Source organism: Onychostoma macrolepis, chromosome 17 (genome assembly GCF_012432095.1).
Source record: "Onychostoma macrolepis isolate SWU-2019 chromosome 17, ASM1243209v1, whole genome shotgun sequence".
Classification (NCBI taxonomy): domain Eukaryota; kingdom Metazoa; phylum Chordata; class Actinopteri; order Cypriniformes; family Cyprinidae; genus Onychostoma; species Onychostoma macrolepis.
In genome coordinates this window covers 26163676-26187459 of record NC_081171.1, presented here as the reverse complement: position 1 = coordinate 26187459, position 23784 = coordinate 26163676, and the positions used below count along the sequence as shown (strand labels likewise).

General features: G+C 36.5%; 1 protein-coding gene across 7 annotated transcripts in view; it reads left to right on the top strand.

Annotated features, from left to right (window-relative positions):
- Window positions 1-23784, top strand: part of daam2 (dishevelled associated activator of morphogenesis 2) — a 161278-nt gene that overhangs the window by 48736 nt on the left and 88758 nt on the right. For 3 of the 7 annotated variants that reach the window (XM_058748712.1, XM_058748717.1, XM_058748711.1), the window contains exon 1: window positions 16589-16868. The exons of 2 other annotated variants lie outside the window; for them this stretch is intronic. The gene's annotated coding sequence lies outside the window, so the exon portion shown is untranslated. Of the gene's footprint in view, window positions 1-16588; window positions 16869-23784 lie in introns of those variants that run through there. 2 more of the 7 variants (XM_058748718.1, XM_058748716.1) reach the window with 1 other exon arrangement.

Below are 23784 nucleotides of genomic sequence, written 5' to 3'. Positions count from 1 at the left end.
CACTACTGTTGCACTTCACCCCTGGACTACAGTTCCCATCATCCATTGCACTGATGACACACACACACAGCTGATTGCACTGATTACACGGCTGATTCCCATCACACGCCTTACATAAGCCATGGACTTCCTCAGATTGCTGAGTATTATAAGCACTTATCACTACCCTAGCTGATAGCTACTAGTCGTAGTCGTAGTCGTAGTCGTAGCTGTAGCTATGTATCTTGGTTTAACCCATAGCCTTTGCTGTTTCGGATTGTGTTTGCCCCTGCCTGGATTACTGCTCGCGTACCTGGATTATCTCTCTTTGCCTTGCCCTGTTGGATACTGTTGGCTGATCAAAGATTTTATTTGTTTTGCAAAAGCTTTACAGTTTTGAATGATATCTTGCATCTTTATAACCAACCAGCGTTGGTATAGCCATATCGCGCTGGCGCCTCACACGCACAAAGACACAACATATTTTTGTGACATTGCAGCCAGTTCATTATCAAACTAAAATACAGTTAAAGGAATGTATAAAAGGTTACAGTGCCCCGTTGTCCAATCTGTTGTGTTCAGCGTGACCACCGCCTCACTGTGCTGATATAGCCGATGTGAAGGATGATGTTTTACGTCGATGAAAGTACAAAGTCTATAATAAATAATATTTTAGCATCCAGATACGTCGTGAATATGGAAACATTTGGATTCGTGCCAAGGGTAGGCATCAGTTTCACCTTTAATTTGTTTTTGGATTGACTTTTTATAGTATAGACTATATCCTTAATTTTAGAGGATTTGTTGTGGAGAGAAACTAATAACTGTGTTTATAATGTTTGTAAACATTTTGATTTACTGCCATTTTAGCCTACATAATTTCTGAATGTAATAGTAAAATGCGACGCGACTATATGTTGTTTTTTTCTCAAAACGCAATTTTATACAAGTAGCGTTTTTATTTTTTATTTTTTTTTATTTTAAACAATGCAGCAAATGTTTTTAAATATCTTTAAAAAAATACTTTAATGTCTTTAAAGCATTAATAGATTTTTTTTCTTTTGTTTAGTAGCCTACATTTAGGCAAATCTAGAAAAGATGATGCTGGCTGTGACTAAGCACAGCAGGTATTATGTCTATGGTTAAGATACCATCTCTTGTTTTTCTTTTTTTTCTTTTTTTTTGTGTAAAGAAAACACTGTACTTTATTATTATAGGCAAAGACAATTAAAAAAAAAATAAATAAATAACGATATTAACCGTTATTTTTTTTATTCGAACCAGTTTCGGAACGGTAATAATAGAAGAACACAGGAACAGAAACGTTAAAATATGATTCTGCTCGGAGTGAACCGATTTTTTTTTTTTATTTATTTATTTTTTTTTCGTTTTCAGGCCCTCCCCGCTCAGCCCAAAACCATTAAAAACCTGTCCAGCGCTGGCACATTCAGCTTTATCCTGCAGTACAGGGTCTGGTCTGATTTAGGGAAAGAAGGAAAATAAACATTGTTCATAGCTATGAGAAAGTAATTAGTAAAAGAAATATTGAGGTACTTTAGTGAACTACATTGGGGGAAAACTACTAGTCATATTTAAATCCTTAGTTAAAGGGATAGTTCACCCAAAAATGAAAATTCCAAACCTGGAACAACTTGAGGGTGAGTAAATGATTACAGAATTATCATTTTTGGGTGAACTATCCTTGAAGTAAAATTATTATTTTGCATACTCTAATATACTTAAGGTATTGAGAGTAAAAGTAAAGGTATACAGTATTGTTCTCAAAAAATAATTTGTCAGGATGGTTTGGCATTAATATTACTGATACATACTGTGTATGTTGCATTTGACTTAAGAATATGTTAAAGGTTGTTAAATTTAAAGTTACCTACTTCATAAACTGTTGGGTAGTTTAATCCACAACAATGCATCATGTTGTAAAAGACCACATTTTTGTACTGTTACTGTCCTGTGAGGAAAAAAAAAAAAAACCTATTACTTCACATTTGTACGAGAATACCTAACGAATGTACTTCCTTACAGTCCACCACTGATTATTTTGAAAATGAAAATAACATTTCTTGACAGAAAATTGACAAACTGTAGCAAAAGGAAACTTACCTGAAGGCTGACAACAGCTCTTCCAGAGTGAGAGGGATCTCTGTGGCGGGTCCTCAGTGCCACAGACTGTGCCAACAACAAACAAACTTGGTTGTATTAGTGAATTTTTGCTAAAGGTCCATATCTGATTTATTATCTTTTTTGGTAAAATTGCATTAATAATCAGCTGTGTGTGCATCATCTACTTTGTGTTGTAATGTGGATGTGTTTGCAAGCTGGTTGCCTAGAAGGACCAACTGTTGCATTCTGAAAACATATACTGTATGGCAAGAGTTTGCTAAATTGGCAAGACTGGCAGACTTTACTTACTTTCCAGGAGTAGGGTTGCACAGGTGTTTATTGGTCCATTTGGAAACAAAGCAATGTTTACAAGTTGACAGGCTTTGTGTAGTTTCGTTGCTTAAATCCCAGAGCTAGAATATACCATAGTGGACCATTGAGAGGACCCTTGGTTTCAGAGTCCTGCTTCTTATAAGATCCTGACAGCGGCCCTGTTTCAGAGGATGAAGCAGTCTCTTGATATGAAAGTTTACATACTTTAGGACATTGAAAGATAGTCCTATTGAAGTTTTTTTGAGATGTCATGGCAATATTCAAAAATAGCACTGCAACAATACATCACAATACAAAAATATGACAATGTGCATCATGGATGTGAAAAATTACTCATAATATAGAGTTAATCACAATGAAGAGTTAGTTATTAAGGTGCATTTTTAGTGGTCCAACCTCAATTTCTAACACAAACCACTTGTTTTCAGATTTTGTTGTGACACTCCCTTCTTACTTCATCACATTCATGGGACTGCAGAGTACAGCACAGAAGTAATGCATAAACAAATTTTTGGTACATGGTTTACAAATGTAACAGGAAAAAAACCCAAAAAGAGCTAATGGGTCATTCTGTGTCAACTCAACCAGAGGACCCCGGCTCAAATTTTTGATTTTACTCATATTTTTTCTGTATAAAGACAGACATGCATGTATAGTGATGAAAGCCAAAATATTAAATGTTATGGATGAATATTTACTAAGTAATCCGCTTTTTTGTAGAGGGGGGTCAAAATGGCAATTTTCACCTGAGATTCAGAGCCAAATTACAGGGGGGTAAAAATGGCTTCAGAAAGATGGCGGCATCATAATGTTATTTTTACACAGAGATTGGTAGGCCTGTTAGTAAAATCTGTTCACTTTAGCAATATTCGTTGCATTATGTGTCAATGGTGACCATTCAAAAATGGGGAAACTTTTTTTCTCCTTCACAAGTTTTTTTCTCCAAAGTTTGCATGCCTGTAACTCAAGAAGCATGAAATATATCTTGATGCCTTTTTAGATATTGGGTCTTAACAAACTTTCCTTTTGGCATCTTCATTTTTAAGGTCCTATATAGTTCGGTTCCAGAGATATTGAAATTTTAATATGGCTTCAAAAGTAAATTGTTCAAATGTACATATTTTCCATGGTCAAAAACCAAATTTGGGTCAATTTGAAAAAATATGATACTAGTTTCTTTTATAGAGTAATGTTTGAAGAACAAATAATGTTGAAACTAGAGATGTATCTTGTTCAAGAAATATTAAATATATTGCAATATGATTTTAGATTTTCTTTTGGAATATTCATTTTCAAGGCCCTACATTGTTCAGTCCCAGAGATATGGGGATCTCAATGAGGCTCCATTTTCAGATTGTTGAATATTACATTTCAGCGCTTGAAAACCAAATGTTGGTCAGAGTCACTTTGTATACAGCTGATAATTGTACAATTGTATAGGACATACCTGTTTGAGTGTCATAAATATTATTTTAATTGTTAAGGCCCTGTATGGTGTAATTCTACAGCAGCTCCATGTCAAAATTGTTGCATCCTACTAGGGGTGTGCGATATTGAAAAATAAAAAGATATCTCAATATTTTGGGGATTTTTTCGATAACGATGATTTTTACCTTTTATGGACAATTTGACCTTTAATTAACCAGTCAATTAGAATAATAAGACATTTAGGCTGTTACCAAACAAATGAAACCAGTATCAACAAAATTACTCTTTGCAGAAGTTGCATCTGAAGTGGCATTTAGATGTATTTACACACTGTTTAATGAAGCTCAGAGGGACATGGAGTGCTTTAACCTGCAGTTACAAATGCAAAATGTTTTGATATTTTAAACACAAAACATTGAATACTGATATTTGAAATTATTTAAAAATGAAAACATACTTTGAATGTGAAATTAAAATCGCCAGTAGGTGGCACTGGCAGCAAGTCACTGTTAATAAGTGAGTCATTGCGATTGAACCGAAAAATTTATTTTAAACGGTTGATTCATTCAGGAACGAAACAACATCGTCATGTTGCTCAGAGACGCAAAACAGTGCTGTAGCTGTTTGGAATAATTTTTTTGTTGGCGAAATGGAGCAAAAACAGGCAATATGGTGTCTAAAACGTAAGTCTTTTAATATTAATTTATTGTTTATTGAACTGTTGTATAAAATCAATATCACCTTTGTAATCATGCTTATTTTTGAAGAAAAATCGGCACGACTCGTGTGATTTTAACTATATGAAATTATATATATATTTACATTTTCTGCCCACATATCTTGAAATGTGTGATCATTCATCATGCAGTGAAAAAACACACTCTAAATGCGCACGCGCTCTAGTCTAGACTTCATCACGTAATGTAAGCGTGCACTCCGTAGGTGTTTTGTTTGGTTATTGTACTCGATAATGTAAAATACTCGATAATGTCAAATTACATATCATTAAAACAACAATTACGATATTGTCGCAGATTATATATATCGCACACCCCTATATCCTGCCCATTTTCACACCAAATGTGGTTTTGTTTATCTAGTCAGCACTGCTGACAATGCAAATAATAACAGTAACCCAGGGTTTAGGGAGGTACAGTACAGTGTGACACATCAGATTATGAATGACCAGGATTAATTGTTAACTCTAGGTAAAGTATGAACAGTGTGAAATGTAAAATAAGATTACCCAGGATCCCATTTACCTGGTGTTTAGTATTACGCAGTGTTAATTATTTAAAGTGTGACAGACCTTAAATGTTTGAGGTATTATCAGTGAGTCTGCCAAATTAGCACTATGACTATGCTCACATTATATAACAATACAAAAGAAAAATTAATTCTAATAATTAATCTAGGTTAGGCAAATCTTGGTTTATTGATGTGAATGCAATGTGTGGTAAAAGCAACCACTTTTCCCCATGAGGTGTGGGATTTGATTCAAACGTTACAATATTGTGTGTTTGAACTCTTGGTAGCTTCAGAAGCTGTTAAAATGAACAAAATCCCTTCCAAATATCCCTGAAACTGATTCAATAGAATCTTATAGAATCTTATGAATAGACTACTGAGAGAAAGATAATGTCCCTCAACTTGACAATTTCAGTGCATTTGTAGCACTCCGACAGGTATATTCTATGTATATTGTTTTGATAGAGGGAAACAAGACGCATTCCTAGTTTCAACATTACTTATTCTTCAGACATTCTGCTTTAAATATAATAAGTGTCAGCTGTATACAAAGTGACCAACATTTGCTTTTCAGCCACCAAAATAGGTAATATTCAACAATCTGGACATGAAGCCTCATTGAGATCCCCATATCTCTGGAATTGAATGACGTAGGGCCTTGAAAATGAAGATTCCAAAAGAAAAGTTTATTAAGAACTAGAATCTAAAATCATATTGCGATATCTTTAGTACTTCTTGAGTTGTAGGCACGCAAACTTTGGAAAAAGAATATTTATGGCACTCAGACAGGTATGTTCAATGCAGTTGTTTTGACAGAACTAAACAAGATACATCTCTAGTTTCCACATTATTTGTTCATCAGACATTCCTCTTTAAAAGAAAAGTATCATATTTTTTCAAACTGACCCACATTTGGTTTTTGACCACTGAAAATATGTACATTTTAACAATTTACTCTTGGAGCCATATTGAAATTCCAATATCTCTAGAACCGAACCATATAGGGCCTTACAAATGAAGATGTCAAAAGGAACGTTTGTTAAGACCCAATATCTAAAAGGGCATCAAGATATCTTTAATACTTTTTGAGTTACAGGCCTGCAAACTTTGGAGAAAAAACTTAAAAAGTACTGTTTCCCCATTTTTAATGGTCACCATTGATACATAATGCAACAAAGATTGCTGAAGTCAACAGATTTTACTAATAGATCTACCAATCTCTGTGTAAAAATAACATTGTGATGCTGTCATCTTTCTGAAGTCATTTTTAACCCCCTGTAATTTGGCTCTGAATCTCAGGTGAAAATTGCCATTTTGACACCCCTCTACAAAATAGTGGATTACTTAGTAAATATTAATACATGACATTTAATATTTTGGCTATCATCACTATACATGTTTATCTTTCTTCAGAAAAAAATATGAGCAAAATCAAAAATTTGAGCCGGGGAAATTACTGAAATTTGGTTGATTTGACACGGAATGACCCTAATGACAAGGCAATGGAGTGCAGCTGCAATTTCTGTTTTAATCTGTGTTTTGGTAGAACACAGCAAGGTTTGAATCACTTGTTTTGCTGCGCTCACAGCATGTCCCAGAATAATCACGTTGCAGTTTGTTGTTCTGATAAGGCAAACTTTCTGTCAAAGTTTTCCAGTAAATTAATTAGAGCTTATAATATTTTACTGGATAACCATGCACTGGCTGTTTCATCTTTCAATAGAAAGAGCATTTAAGTCAAAACTTGCTGGATTGTTCCAGCTTTGTGTAAGCAGTAGCTACAGAAACACTATTGTTTTCAAAAGGAAACACAAAACAACTGCTCAATAACTATTTTCCTTTAGGCAGGATACTCTTTCAGGCTAACACATCTTAGCCTTGCCACACTTCTTGTGGCTTCTAATGGGAACAGTGTGTGTATTTGTGTGATTGTATGTTCTTGTGGAAGTATTTATGATTGACCTAGATTTATTTTGTGCAACTGTTGCTCTTCAGTGGTGTTTGTGTGCTTTAACTTATTATGCCAAAGATTCAAACAGACACAACTACACATACACAAAAAGTCCACAGAAAGAGGAAATAGGCAGAATATCTGACATGGTGTGGAAAAAAACAGCTTGTTTATTAAATTATCTTTAATCATATTTAATGTAAACACTGGGTCACGGTGATGGTACACATTTACAGTTGATGAGATGTGTACCCACTCAGATGTGAGAAAAGTTGTACAATGAGAAATTCAGATGGACAAGATCAAATGTTCTTTTGTTACACTGAAGACTAGAGATATTAGCATATTATGTTCACATTTGCATTTCCTTATTGTGGAATTTAGATACACAGGGATTGGATTAAATAAGTGAACACCCATTATTATAGGGATTTACATCATTTGTGCAGGCTACGGTGGAAAAAAACCTCAACAGAAACAGATGTTGTGATTATATTTTATCTTTTCATTGTCTATATTTTCTAGTTTGTTCAAGTTGTGTTCAGCAGTGGTTAGTACAAGTGTTCCATGAAATATTTGGTGATTTGGCAGACTTCCAAAAAAGGACAAATCCTGGTATAAGCCTGTATAGCAGGAGCTTCAGTAACCCTAATAGCCTGACTGTTTGATGTTTTCAGAGGAACAGTCTTTACAATTATGACTGCATACACAACATTGAATGAGATTTAATCAGCAAAAAAGAATAGTGAGTGAAAACTGAAAGTGAATGATATAGGGACCATCAAACACAGCTTCACACACAGTATTAAACAGGAAAGTAACAGAATCAATGATGCAAACTTCAAAAATGAGGCAAATCTGAAATTATGCCATAAAGCAGCTGTAGCAAGACAATGGTATCATTATTAAGCTCCAATCCAGTCATAACTAAATGTAAAAAAAAAAAAAAAACAGTTTTGAATGACAAAAATTACCAAAATCTATTTACGTGTGGTGAAATTTAAATTTACAAATGAAAGAATCTGTCTTAGATCTACTGATCCTATGTCCTCACATAAAATCACCTGAAAAACTAAAGTGAAATACATTGTATTTAGCATTTATGGTAAAGATGATGACATCAGATAAACAATTCTGTTAAACAAAGTTAGGTTCCTGCCACTTCCTGTTCTCTTATTGTAAGTCAAATGAGCCAGATACTGAGACTCTCACCTTGTGTTTGTAATGGCTCTTGGTGCCTCTGGCCCAGTATTTGAGGAGTTATGCTGATTGGATTAGGACTGGGATAATAGGGGAAGGTTGCTATACCTGAATACTTCATTTGCATGCTTTGTTTAAGGTTGTCACCCAGGTGCATTGTCTCAGTTTCTAAGCAATGCCTCCTAAATATATATAAACTACAATGTATCTTAGTCAGGCTTTTGATGACTACAACACCACGCAGCACATTCTCAATAAAGAACTCTGCTGAAGATACCCAAGAGTCTCCTGGTCTTTGCTTCCGAGTTTCCAACACATGCCACCAAAAAGGACAAAAATACCCCTGAAATTTAAAGTGGTCATGAAATACAAAGTTCTGGCATAAACTCTTAACTCAGTATGACATAATGACATCATCACATGTCACAGCTGATAATAATGTCATCACATGTCAATGCTTGTGGTAGCAGTTGCAGAGCACTTCAGAAACCATCCACCTTCCCCAGCTCCACCTGAATACAGTAGATCTGCTACGGAGTGATCATGTATGCTATTGGGGTTATTCATGTTATATGTACAGCAGCAGTTTCTCTTACATGCTCTCAGCAGCATGTTGTGGATGTATTGGCATTAGCAAGTCAAGGTACTCAAGGTACAAGCAGCAGCAGTGTAACAGATCTATTCTGCCAAGACCAAATACATTAACATTGTCATTATGTTGGCTTGACAAAGTATTAGCTGTATGCAATGTGACACACATTTGGTTTTTGACCACTAGAACTGTAAAATTCAACAGTTTACAAGACACATTGGGATCCCCGTATTTCTCAAATTGAACCGTGTGTGACCCTTGACCACAAAATCAGTCATAAGGGTTAATTTGTTGGTTAGTTTTCCATTGATGTATGGTTTGTTAGGATAGGACAATATTTGGCCGCGATACAGCTATTTGAAAATCTGGAATCTGAGGGTGCAAAAAAATCTAAATATTGAGAAAATCGCTTATACTAATCAAAAATTAAGTTTTAATAGATTTACGGTAATGTACAAAATATCTTCATGGAACATGATCTTTACTTAATATCCGGGCCGAGGGAGGAGGCCACGGCCACGAAGACCACCTGCCATGGCCTCCAGAGCTCCCAGCTCCGCCTTGGCCTGTTCTGTCTGTTCCACTCTGGAGGTCCCCGTCCTATCTTCCTGTCCATGTCTGTCCTGAGGGGCCTCCAGAGTGCCCCCCCCCCCCTTCCGGGAGGGGGGAGTCATGTCAGTCCTCTGTCGTGTGTGTCTTGTGTTACTGCCTCTTGTGTCCTTATTTGGCCATGTTCCTGTCCTTGTTAAGTGTGATTATCAGTTAATTCTTCTCCAGCTGTGTTTGTCTAATTATCTATGATTATCCTGTGTATTTATAGTCCTGTCTGTTCGGTTAGTGTTGGTCAGGTCAACTCGTTACTCCAACTCGTTACTCCCTCGTTACTGTTCCTGTGTGTGTCAGTCCTGCCTTGTCTTGCCCTGCCTTGTCTACATTAAAGACTATTTTGAAGTTACCCCTCGTCTCCGTGTTCCTCGTTCCTTCCTGCTGTGTGCACCGTGACAGTATTGTTGTCTATTGCTACAAATATACCCATGCAACTTAAGACTGGATTTGTCGTCCAGGGTCACATATTACCTTAAAAATTAAGATACTGTAAAAAGGTTGTACTGTTCACTATTAACTAGTTGCTCATAAGCATGCATATTACTAGTGTACTGGCTGTTTATTAGTACTTATAAAGCACATATTAATGCCTTATTCAGCATGATCATATTCTAGATCCCTTAACCATACCAAATACCTAAATATAACTACTACAACAACTACCTTACTTATCAGTAACCTATTTAAGTCCCAGCATTTGATTTGATAATCACACTAAGATGTATCATGATTTCAGTTTTACTTTGATTAATTGTTCAGCCATCTTCATATAATTTTACATTTTAGTTCATTAATTATTAGCTTTTCATCAACTGATGGACCCTCTGCAGTTTGTATGAAAAACCCTGCTCTAGACCACCAGGTTTATGCGTATGATGAAATTTGCCAAAAGAAAGAGAAAAAAAAAAAACCCTATGAGCAGAAATGTGCAGAGGAGCAGAAACATCAGGATGAATTGGGTGAGAAATACAAATACTGTTGGAGCAACTGGCTAACACGCACCATTTTAAAGGACTTTCAAAGTTGAGCTGCATTATGATTGAATGAGAATAAGTGAGTGATATAAATTTAATGTTAGCAGGCCATCCTAAAGCCAGCATACTGTAGAGTCACGTTGCAAGAGCCGAAGATCCCAACAGGCACAGCTGGTTTCAATCAGCACTTCCAAAAAAAGCACATAGAGCTCCCTCATCTGAATTTGCATTCTCTCTTTCTCAGTTATTCACTCTCTGTGTCTCTCTGTCTCCCTCTCCTCTCAACTGCTACTCATTTTTCTTACTGAAACTTTGGGCCTGGTCAGAGATGCAATACGTTTTCCTTCCAGGTACACACGCACACAACAACAACATCATCAAACAAACATGTACACACACACACACTTCCTTCTGAACTTTTTCTCTACATTAAAGAATTCCTCAGCATTAACCTAGTTGGAAGTTTTAGTGCATGGCATTTAGCATGTAGTGGTTGCCCAGCATATCAATGGCTATTTAAAGCAAAGTGCATTAACTGAAGTTTCCGTTCTGCAGTTTGACAGCTGACTTTAGACTTGTCTAAAGTGAGAGCAATATTTAAGAGCTCTGAATAGAAACTGACATCGGATGAATTTTAAAGCCTACGAGGAGCGAGAGGTATATAAAGCTGGGTAATATCGAGGTCAAAGGATCTCTGGATTGTGGCTGCAGGGGTGGCAGAGTAAAGACATATTTTAGCTTTATATCAGCTCCGCACTGGACAGATGATTTTTGAATGGAAATATAGCCTATGTTACAAATTTTTATGCATGTTTTGAAAATGTGTGGGAGATATGAAATGAACTTGGGAGTTATGTTAAAGTGCCCCTGTTATGGGTTATGAAAGGTTCATATTTTTGTTTAGAAGTCCCCAACAACAGGTTGACATGCATGCAAGGTCAAAAAACACTTTCATTGTCTTAAAACAGGGGTCACCAAGTTCGGTCCTGGAGGGCCGGTGTCCTGCAGAGTTTAGCTCCAACCCTAAACAAACACACCTGAGGCAGCTAATCAAGGTCTTACTAGGTATACTTGAAACTTCCAGGCAGGTATGTTGAGGCAAGTTGGAGCTAAACTCTGCAGGACACCGGCCCTCCAGGATAAAGTTTGATGAACCCTGTCTTAAAATATGCATATATTTTTTCCTTTTTTGCTCACGACTAGGGCTGTCGCGATAACCGCAATATTGCAATACCGCGCTATTGACGAGCATAACTGCAGAGGAATGCAGCAACCGCGATATTTCAGTGTTTTCTTTTTCGTAAGGCTACGCCCTTCTTGTTTTACACTTCGTGCATGTGTACTGAATATTAGTAATGATAACAATGTGTACCATGCTGATTTGCACAGAGTCTCAGTAAATTTGCACTTAACAAGCCTAAACAGACAGCGAATGAGAGAGAGATCGACTGATCGCATGCGATTACCTGCGTCTGTCCTTCAGGCCGAGTCATGTATATTTGTGAATACAGGTTGTCATGTCCAAGGAAAGCGAAATCTGTCTTAGCATCGACGCTCTGCTGGTCAGCTGAGCCTTTAAAAGTGGCGCTCAAAGTGAAAATTATTTCAACAGTGTGTTTCATTACAAATCTCTGAATGAATCAGCGCTTTTGAACGTGTAGTTGAATGAAGATGCACTGAAAGACAGTTACTTGACGCCACCTTGTGGCGTAACAATGAAACTGCACTGACTGACAGCCCATCTAGAACACGCAGGTGAAATATCAACAGAAAAAGTATCTTGTCAGTCAGATTCGAGGATCAGAACTAACTGTTATATATATATATATATATATATATATATATATGCTAACAATATACTAATGATCTTATTGTCAGGTTTATGTTTTGTTATGTGGACCGTTATTTTGTCATTCTCTTCTGTTTACTTCACTTCCTGTTTCAACACGATTTAGTTTCAGTTTCATTGGTTTCCGGGTATCTCTTGTTCTTTGAATCCACAATAATGGAGAAGACTGCTGACTTGGTAATGGTCCAGAAGACGAACATTGACGCCCTCCACAAAGAGGGTAAGTCACAGAGGGTCATTACTGAAAAGTGTGGCTGTTTACAGAGTGCTGTATCAAAGCATATTAAATGCAAAGTTGACTGGAAGGATGAATTTGGGTAGGAAAAGGTGCACAAGCAACAGTCATGACTGCAAGCTTGAGAATACTGTCAAGCAAAGCTGATTCAAACACTTGTGAGAGCTTCACAAGGAGTGGACTGAAGCTGGAGTCAGTGCATCAAGAGTCACCACACTCAGACATCTTCAGGAAAAGGGCTACCAAGCCACTTCTGAAGCAGAGACAACGTCAGAAGCGTCTTACCTGGGCTGTGGAGAAAAAGAACTGGACTGTTGCTCAGTGCTCCAAAGTCCTCTTTTCAGATGAAAGTAAATTTTGCATTTCATTTGGAAATCAAGGTCCCAGAGTCTGGAGGAAGAGTGGAGAGGCACAGAATCCATGTTGCTTGAAGTCCAGTGTGAAGTTTCCACAGTCAGTGATGATTTGGGCTGCCATGTCATCTGCTGGTGTTGGTCCACTGTGTTTTCTGAAGTCCACAGTCAATGCAGCCATCTACCAGTATATTTTAGAGCACTTCATGCTTCCTTCTGCTGACAAGCTTTATGGAGATGCTGATTTCATTTTCCAGCAGGACTTGGCACCTGCCCACACTGCCAAAGGTACCAAAAGCTGGTTCAATGACCATGGTGTTGGTGTGCTTGACTGGCCAGCAAACTTGCCTGACCTGAACGCCATAGAGAATCTATGGGGTATTGTCAAGAGGAAGATGAGAGACACCAGACCCAACAATGCAGATGACCTGAAGGCCGCTATCAAAGCAACCTGGGCTTCCATACCACTTCAGCAGTGCCACAAACTGATCACCTCCATGACACGCCGAATTGAGACAGTAATTAAAGCAAAAGGAGCCCCTACCAAGTATTGAGTACATATACAGTAAATGAGCATACTTTCCAGAAGGCCAACAATTCACTAAAAATGTTTTTTTATTGGTCTTATGAAGTATTCTAATTGGTTGAGATAGTGAATTGGTGGGTTTTTGTTAAATGTGAGCCAAAATCAATACAATTAAAAGAACCAAAGACTTAAACTACTTCAGTCTGCGTGCATTGAATTTATTTAATACACGAGTTTCACAATTTGAGTTAAATTACTGAAATAAATGAACTTTTCCACGACATTCTAATTTATTGAGGTGCACCTGTATATATAACATCAGTTAATCTTACTGAAAATGCTTTGTGGCATTAACAATATTACTAAATGATACAACTATTATGATAATGTGTGTAGTTTAGAAAACTTAAAGTGCCCCTATTATGCATTTTTGAAAATGACCTTTCATGCAGTGTGTAACACAGCTCTAAGTGAATGAAAACATCCTGCAAAGTTTTAAATCTGAAAGTGCACAAAAAAAAGTGTATTAAGTTATTGTCTTTCAAAAGAAAGGGTCAACTCCGAGTCATGAAAACGAGTCATTTTTAAAACGAATCTTTAGTTGTTTCAAGGTGATGTCAACATGAAACATTAGCATATTTATGCCCGCCCACTTGTTGCGCACGCAGACCCAGGAAATCTTGAAGATCCCTTCCCTCTATATATATATGCGGTAATACCGCATACGCGCTATTGAGCCACTCAAAATTACCGCAAGGGAAATTCCTTAACCGGGACAGCCCTACTTACGACTCCCAATCGGTTCGCTCAACGATCAATTTTTCTAAACCCCTCCTTTGCGTGACGCTAATCTGTGGTGATTGGTCCGATGACCCAGTCTGTTGTGATTGGTCTACTATAGCGCATATCAATAACGGAACGCCCATCACCATTACTTAGCCCACAGCTCGGTGGTAAACACCCAAGCAGCCATGGTTTATATGCATTAGCCCAATGCAGAAACGTATTGATAAAGCACTGCAGTTTGTACACCAACGTATTGCTCTATTCTTTATCAGAATTCCAAGTAATAACGACAAACAATCACTATTCATCGTATAACACGTCTTCTCCACTGGAATCCGCTATGGTGTTTGAGGGAAGGGAGGTTCAAGTTTTCCTGGATCTGCACGTGCAATAAGTGGGCGGGCATAAATATGCTAATGTTTCATGTTGACGTCACCTTGAAACAGCTAAAGATTTGTTTTAAAAATGACTCGTTTTCATGACTCTTTTGAAAGACAATAACTTATACTTTTTTTTTTTTTTTTTTTTTGTGCACTTTCAGATTTAAAATTTTGCAGGATGTTTTCATTCACTTAGAGCTGTGTTACACACTGCATGAAAGGTCATTTTCAAAAATGCATAATAGGGGCACTTTAAGTTTTCTAAACTACACACATTATCATAATAGTTGTATCATTTAGTAATATTGTTAATGCCACAAAGCATTTTCAGTAAGATTAACTGATGTTACTTTTGCAGTGCTCAAAACTGATCCCTTGAATAGCTCGAATCTCTTGAGACAACAATGCTTTGGAAACACTAACAGCTCTTATTTAGTAAGATAAACAGGAAGTGGGGGTTTGTTTCATTTTGAAGAAAGATGGTGCAGTCACGTTGGTAGATTCTGTGGAGTTCAAATGTGTTTACATATCATACATTTGTTTATGGAAAGATTGTTGTCTGATTTCAAATTTTCAGTATTTGTTACAAATGGTTCTTGTTGTTGTAAAGGGTTCTTGGTAAAAATTTCAAAATTGTGCAGACATGTCGATTATGTCAAAAATGTTAGATTGGATCTCCAAGTCAGGAAAATTGTATCCAGAGGCCAGAAGAAAAAAATAAAAAAAAACATAAAAAACTTATCCCAAGTATAAGTATCCCAATCTCATTACAACTTTTTGAACAACAAACTGAGGATTTAATCCAGATCAAAACCAAGATTGGGTTTTGTGATCTAATCCGAATTCAGAATCCTTTTTTTCTTTTGAACAACCCATTTTCAGAATTTAGTCCAATCCGATGGTCAAAATCCGATCAGATTACTTTTGAACAACTGGTCCCAGTCTCTTGACTAGATCCTGTTAGAAGACATCCATTTTGTCTGGTGTTTAAAACTGTTGGGAGGGTTTTGTCTGACAACCAAAACCAGTTAACATCAAATCTTGTCTGATACAGACTGAGAGGTTGCTGCAACAACAAACTGAAACAGTTACCATATACCATGAAACATTCTTATTCTGCAAATATATGATTAAAACCCTTTTTTGGAGGCTAAAATAACAAGCAAGCATTAGCGCACCTATCAACATCTGCTTGTTGACATGCAATTCTTCTAAATCTAATTATATAATGTGAGTCCGCATACTCTGTTTCTTCTGAGATAGAAAAAAAACATTTTATTTTTCTTTTTTTTTTTTTACATTTTAATTGGAACGCTAATCATCCATGTGGGCTATTGGTGCCTGGACCCCAGTGATTGCCTCTATATTTTAAATTTAGAATGTCTCTTTCTACACCCGTTTTAAACAAGTTTATGCATTCTTTTTATGCCAAACGCTCAGTCAGAGTGTTCCAATGTGTATGCATCATAAAGCTGACATAGGACGCAATACACAGTGAAATATATCTGCTAAACTTCTTTGCCTCTAACCCAATGGCAAATTAATATGAATGGCTCACGATAGACATTTAGTTTCCTAGTGTGAAATTTGCATATGCGAGTGATTTACTCACAATGTTGATTTATATAATAAGGATGCAGCAGTGTACATCTGACATTCAGCTGAGATTTTTTGGGTCATGCACTCCATTTAGATCTGCTTGACAAAAAATCTCAATGCTGATAGTTCTTATTAGACATCAACATGTGCCAGTCTGTAAAAATGGTGAGAACGTGCAGGAATTGAGTTCCCTAATTTGCCGTCTTTTCTTCTTGCAGCCTAGATTGGGAATATGACTAGAATGAGGTTTTAGTGACATTAGGAGTGTCATTCCTTCTCATGCTGCTTTCTCACTCCATTTCTTCTCATGCTGGTTTACAGATATACACATGCATGCTGTCATGTGCTAAGCCTGAATTCCAGAGAAGGGGAGAGGGGAGGGAATGAGAGAGAGAGAGAGACAGAGAGAGAGAGAGAGAAGAGAGCGATGTGAGAGAGGGAGGGAGCAATGTAAACAGCTTTGATTCCAGCACAGTCAGCTGAAATCCAGACTCTGGCGCAGTAGCACTCAGGTCGCTCTGGGGTGGAAGTATCAGTTTGCTTTTATATACTCTTTTAAGCACAGCTTTAACAACAGTTTCAAATAAAAGAAGAGAAGTAGTTCTGAGAGGATTTGGATGTCTACATTTAAAGGGAACTAGAAAATATTCTGGTTGACTGTGAATAGGGCAAGGATGAGGTATCCAAAAGGGCTGGTCTCTGAAGTGGGTAAGTACTTGCATCTTTCCATCTTAGTGCATTTAATGTTAAAAAACCTTTTTATAAGATCGAATGCTCATCTTTAGTGCATCAAAGACATTTTACATTAAGAAGCAGGATTATGTGACTGTTTAAATGGCAGATGTAAGCTGTCAGTCAAAAAAATAAATTATGCAGCTGTTTCTGCTGCCTGTGACAGCAGCACCATGACTGACGTATCTATATTAGGTCTGGGGAGGGTGGCATGTTGAAAAACTAAGGATAAGAATTAAAGCAGCGGTTCTCAATTCCAGTCCTCGAATCATGTCGAATCGGCCTAAAAAAAGCAGACGAGGACCAACTTCAGCCGACGGCGCAGAACACACTGAGAAAACTTAGTCAGCCGATGAACAAAAACTGCCCGACGGCCGACCGTCGGCTTGGTGTGTACCGGGCTATATACCTCTGCAAATATATAACATTTTAATTCATGTCTCGCACACTTCAATGCACTTTGAATAGAACATTCGTTTGCTTCGAACTGGAATCATGGCAGAATATCCTGTGATGTCCACTTCACAGGGCACTTACATTCGAATAGAACAAACGTCTGAAGCGACATTTACGGTGCCCTTGTTACACACATTACAATATTACACAATATTGAATACACATTACAGTACTACATTACAATATTACACAATATTGAATACACATTACAGTACTTACTATTATAATAGCAATAAATGATACATACAGTAATTGCATGCAAGTAACCCTAAAACAAATCCTAATCCTAACCATACAGTAAGTATGTGACCTTCTTGTCTTTATCTGACCCGGTTTGTCCCACCCTTCATCAGCACTCACACTCTGGACATGGATGATGTTAGTATTTATTTGAAGCCTGCACACAGAGCAGTAGGAGACAAATGGAAAGTTCAGTCACGTTATAGTTCCACCTATTCAGAATACGTTTCACTTCATTAGCACATGGCAAAATGGCGTGCGTGGAAAAGAGTACATCAAAACGGAAAATAAAGTAACAAAATAACACATATATAAAAAGAAAACACACTCCACAAATCAATCAATGTCTATGATGTTCAATACTTTTAAACCAGTGTCTAACATTTCACATGAAACTATATTTTTAACTTTTAGTGTGGAGTTACAACAAAAACGACTCATCCACAGCAGTTATCCATAGCTCTGCTGTAGACTCTTCGAACTCATTGGGCAATAGCGCCACCGGCACAACCAATAGGAAGCGCGATCTCATTAATGCAGGATTTACTTAAATGTTATATAAATATAAATATCAGTTCTTAGGTTCTTTATCTAGTTACAAGTACATGTAGTTAATTACTATTACTCCGTACTTAAATGTATAATTATACTGTAACAAGGACACCTTAAACTAAAGTGTAACAGATTATTTTAGGTTAATGCAAAACTCCACCCCTGGTCCATAATTTCATGATTATCTATCATAGAACTAAGCAAAACATGCTAATGACATGCAAAGTCCGAATGTTGGGACATGCTGTCATCCAGTGCTTTCTGACTTTAGGATAATCTCCAAGTTTCTGGTATCTGTTCAGTACACCTAAGTGTGTCTGTTCCCCTTGTTGAGGGTGTTTGGTCAGTCGTAAGTCTTTTATATGGTAAGAACAGTGTTGAGCACTCTATTCAGGAAATACAATTCCACTAACAACAAAAACAATTTAAAGCAGCGCTAAGTGGTTCTCCATGGCTGCCACTGTTCAACAAACAGGAATTGCCATCCTAAACTTGCACAGTTGGTAGATTTAAGATGCCTCACATGAACAAGGTTCATCTCACCAGTAGCGCATGGTCTTTAGGACCTCTGTCCTTCATCATGCAGCTGTTCACCTTTCACCTTTCACCTTGCATAGATGTTTGGAGTTTTGAGTTGCGGAATTGGATATTATGGTAAACGTACCTATTAAGCTCACGTACCCGTTAAGCACACTTCCATTTTTGAGATCAGATTATAAAAAGAAAATAATTATTTATTATCCTACTTGATTTCTTAACCAATTGATATGTTTGTTACTATATACCTCCTATAATTTCAAGTCAATCAGATCATTGCACACTGAGATATGGGTCTCCATTTGTTCACACTGTCTGTCGGCCATTTTGAAAGCTGTCTAAAACTTTCACCAAAAGAGGAGCCCCTTAGATGTGCATTTTTTAGATGTTTAAGCCTTTATTTTGGGTAAGTTTCACTACTTATTGTAAAATTAAGATACTAATGTTCAGACTTTTGCATATTATAACCTGGAACTTGGATGTGGGAAATAATTACATTAGATTCAAAAGATAGTTTTAGCAACATAGCGCAGATGCTACAGAACACAGTTAGCTGACTAGCTGTATAAGATTGTCTGCTGCACTAACATATTACTTCACAGGCATTACTGGCTTGTACTTTTACATCCATAATATTATAAATTGACAGTTTATTGCTGGTCTGTCATTTTACAGTGCTGTAATTTTTAAAGATTTCATATTATTTTAAGGTGAGCTTAAAGGGTGCACTACTATGAAAATCACACAGCTTGAGTGTGACATCAATAAGAAAAAGTATAATTTCATAGATATTGTTAATGATAGTTGTTCATATTAAAATATTTATGAACTTAATACATGACCTAGACTATTTGTTTAGCAAAAATCCTGTCATTTTAATAAATATTACATGAAATGTATTAAAAATTGTTGCTGCTCCAATTAAGCTCAGTGTGCTCTCTTTAAGCTCTTCCACATTGAACGTCTATGTAAATACTTCATAAACAGACTTTAAATATTAACTGATGGTTGTCACTTTAATTTAATCGATTTTCTATGGATTCTGTCAACTCAAATCTGCAAACTGGCTCTGATCTTTGGCAACTAGCATCAACTTTTCCAGACTGTAAATCTGTGGAAAATCGGAGCAAAAATCGTGTAGTGTATTCCAGCCATAAGAGACTATAGATAAGTTGATATTCATTTAAAAAGAGGTTTCATAATGAGACTGGTTTCTGTGTTCATCCCCATGAATTAAATGTTTTATTGGTTTGTTTTATTTGATTTTTGAATGTGTTACTTAGCTGAATGTGGACTAGTATAGATGTTGCAATGTGCTTAAATGACACTTCACTATGAATATATAACTGATCAAATTGAATGCCTTGTTGCTTGATTTTAGTGTTCTGTTTTTTTTTTTTTTTTTTTTTTTTTTTGTGATTGACTTTGTACCTACAAAAAAATATATTTTTACAATTATTCTTTAAAATTTTTCCTTAAAATAAACATTAATTTGACATAAAACATAAAACATGATGTGAGCTTAATGGGAACAGGGGTGTGCTTAAAGGGTACAAAAATGTACCCATTAAGCACAGCCAGACTTTTTTTTAATTTAATGATGTATATCTTAATTGAAATTCTTTTGTCATTTAAAATAAAATTAAATATTTATGTGTGAGAGATTAATATTTTATTTTAACAAAAAATTTTGTACTGAAACCAATATCTTGTGCACTAAAAATGTCTCAATGTAGATTTTGGTGAGCTTAATAGGTATGAATTTGACAACTGAGAAAGCAGTGCAATTCCTTTAACAATCAAATGTGTGGTCACTACTCTTTGATGTATATGTAGTTGTCAATCAGCTTTCGTGACCCTGTTTTGCTTCCATTTCCAGACCAAAAGCGGGATCACAGATTATTATTATTTTTTTAATTATGCGTTGTTAACGCGCCTTAATGCTTTTACAGATTTTAAAGTGTGCCATCAATGGGATTTGGACCAAAGAATGAAACAGTTTGATTTCTACACACTAGGGGATGCTCAGAGACACATGGGAAATGCTCTGTATGATGTAATGGAATGTTGGACATCTAACTAACCAGTGACTCTGGCTATAAATAGTGTCCAGTTCATATCAGTCAATCATCTATATGTGGGAGTCTCAGCAATGGTAATGTCTGCTTGGAAAAAAGTAGGTCAGTAGTACTACATGTTTGAGAGTGTCCTGAATTCCACCTCATGCCCGCATCCTGTAAACATCTGTTTCTGGTGGGCTGATTGTAAAAATGCATTGGTTATTTTCGGGCAGATACCTTTAGGAAACCTGTAGTGTGGAGCGCTAAAGATCTGGATAGATCTGGAAAAGTGTTCTGGATAGGATTGGAAGACTTCAGGGAATGATTTAGTCAAGTTGAATAATGTACATCAGCACTTACACTTGGTAACTTTTTACTTCAAATTTGTTGTGACTTTACAAGTTAACTTATAAAAATGCTTGTAATATAATAGTCTCTTTCAACTAAGAGTATGTTTTGAATTAACTGCACAGCACAACATTTTCAATAATAAGAAGACAACATGCATTAAGAGCTGGGGGTGTAAACTTTTTTAATTGGATAATCAGGGCAAATTGTACTTATTTTGTCTTCTGGGAAACATTTAATATTTATGTAGCTCCTTAAGTGCAGTACCAAATAAAAAAAAAAAAGGAACTTTAAACAAAATAAGAAAAATTACACACAATCATCCTATTCAAAAGTTTACACCCTCTGGCACTTAATGCATTGTGTTGCTTTCTTGAGCATCAGTAAATGTTTCCACCTTTTGTAATAGCTGTGTATGAGTCCCTCAACTGCCCTCAGAGTGAAAAGATGGATCTCAAAATCATAGTCACTGTTGGAAAGGGTTCAAATATGCAGAAAATGCTGGAAAACCAAAGAATGTGCAGGATCTGGAGGATTTTTCTGAAGAACAGCAGGCAGTTGAACTTCTCGGAACCAACAAAGGATTCATGAACAACTATCATGGATCATCCAGGAAACGACACAGTATTAAGATTCAAGGGTAAACTTTTGAACGGGGTCATTTTTATAAATTCAGTTATTATTTTGTCTTGTGGAGAATATATAAACATCTGTTATGTGAAATAGCTAATTCAGGACAGTATTAAACAATAACATGCAATTTTCATGAGCCCTCTTATTTTGTTAAAATTATTATTGCCCAACTCAATCCGAGCAGCTCCTTAGCCATCTTCAAGAATCGGCTAAAAACACATCTCTTCCATCTTTATTAGACCCTCTAATTCTAGCTCTCTCTATTCTAATTTTATTATTAAAAAAAAAAAAAAACCTAACACTAGCTTTTCTAATCTTTTTGTATTATATCTTTTTTTATATTTATTATACAATTAACAAAAGCAAAAAAGGCCTCTAACACTAGCTTGCTCTATTCTTTTTCTATTCGTTTTCTTTTTATTTATTTTATAATTAAAAAAAAACAAACAAACCTTGCTACGTGTACTGCGTTAAGCTACCTGAGACTTGTAATAGCACTTGCGTATCATTGCTTTTTTGTTGATTTTGATTGCTTCCATTGTCCTCATTTGTAAGTCACTTTGGATAAAGGCGTCTGCTAAATAACTAAATGTAAATGTAAGTATAGCTATATTAAGTCATAAGTCACACGGGTATATTTGTAGCAATTGCCAACAATACATTGTGTGGGTCAAAATTATTGATTTTTCTTTTATGCCAAAAATCATTAGGATATTAAGTAAAGATCATGTTCCATGAAGATATTTTGTAAATTTCCTACTATAAATATATCAAAACTTAATTTTTGATTAGTGATATGCATTGCTAAGGACTTAATTTGGACAACTTTCTCAATATTTTGATTTTTTGCACCCTCAGATTCCAGATATTCAAATAGTTGTATTTCTGCCAAATATTGTCATATCCTAACAAACCATACATTATAGTAAAAAAAAAAAATATATATATATATATACAGTGAGGAAAATAAGTATTTGAACACCCTGCTATTTTGCAAGTTCTCCCACTTAGAAATCATGGAGGGTCTGAAATTGTCATCGAGGTGCATGTCCACTGTGAGAGACATAATCTAAAAAAAAAAATCCAGAAATCACAATGTATGATTTTTTAACTATTTATTTGTATGATACAGCTTCAAATAAGTATTTGAACACCTGTCTATCAGCTAGAATTCTGACCCTCAAAGACCTGTTAGTCTGCCTTTAAAATGTCCACCTCCACTACATTTATTATCCTAAATTAGATGAGGTCGTTTGAGGTCGTTAGCTGCATAAAGACACCTGTCCACCCCATACAATCAGTAAGAATCCAACTACTAACATGGCCAAGACCAAAGAGCTGTCCAAAGACACTAGAGACAAAATTGTACACCTCCACAAGGCTGGAAAGGGCTACGGGGAAATTGCCAAGTAGCTTGGTGAAAAAAGGTCCACTGTTGGAGCAATCATTAGAAAATGGAAGAAGCTAAACATGACTGTCAATCTCCCTCGGACTGGGGCTCCATGCAAGATCTCACCTCGTGGGGTCTCAATGATCCTAAGAAAGGTGAGAAATCAGCCCAGAACTACACGGGAGGAGCTGGTCAATGACCTGAAAAGAGCTGGGACCACCGTTTCCAAGGTTACTGTTGGTAATACACTAAGACGTCATGGTTTGAAATCATGCATGGCACGGAAGGTTCCCCTGCTTAAACCAGCACATGTCCAGGCCCGACTTAAGTTTGCCAATGACCATTTGGATGATCCAGAGGAGTCATGGGAGAAAGTCATGTGGTCAGATCAGACCAAAATAGAACTTTTTGGTCATAATTCCACTAAACGTGTTTGGAGGAAGAAGAATGATGAGTACCATCCCAAGAACACCATCCCTACTGTGAAGCATGGGGGTGGTAGCATCATGCTTTGGGGGTGTTTTTCTGCACATGGGACAGGGCGACTGCACTGTATTAAGGAGAGGATGCCCGGGGCCATGTATTGCGAGATTTTGGGGAACAACCTCCTTCCCTCAGTTAGAGCATTGAAGATGGGTCGAGGCTGGGTCTTCCAACATGACAATGACCAAGCACA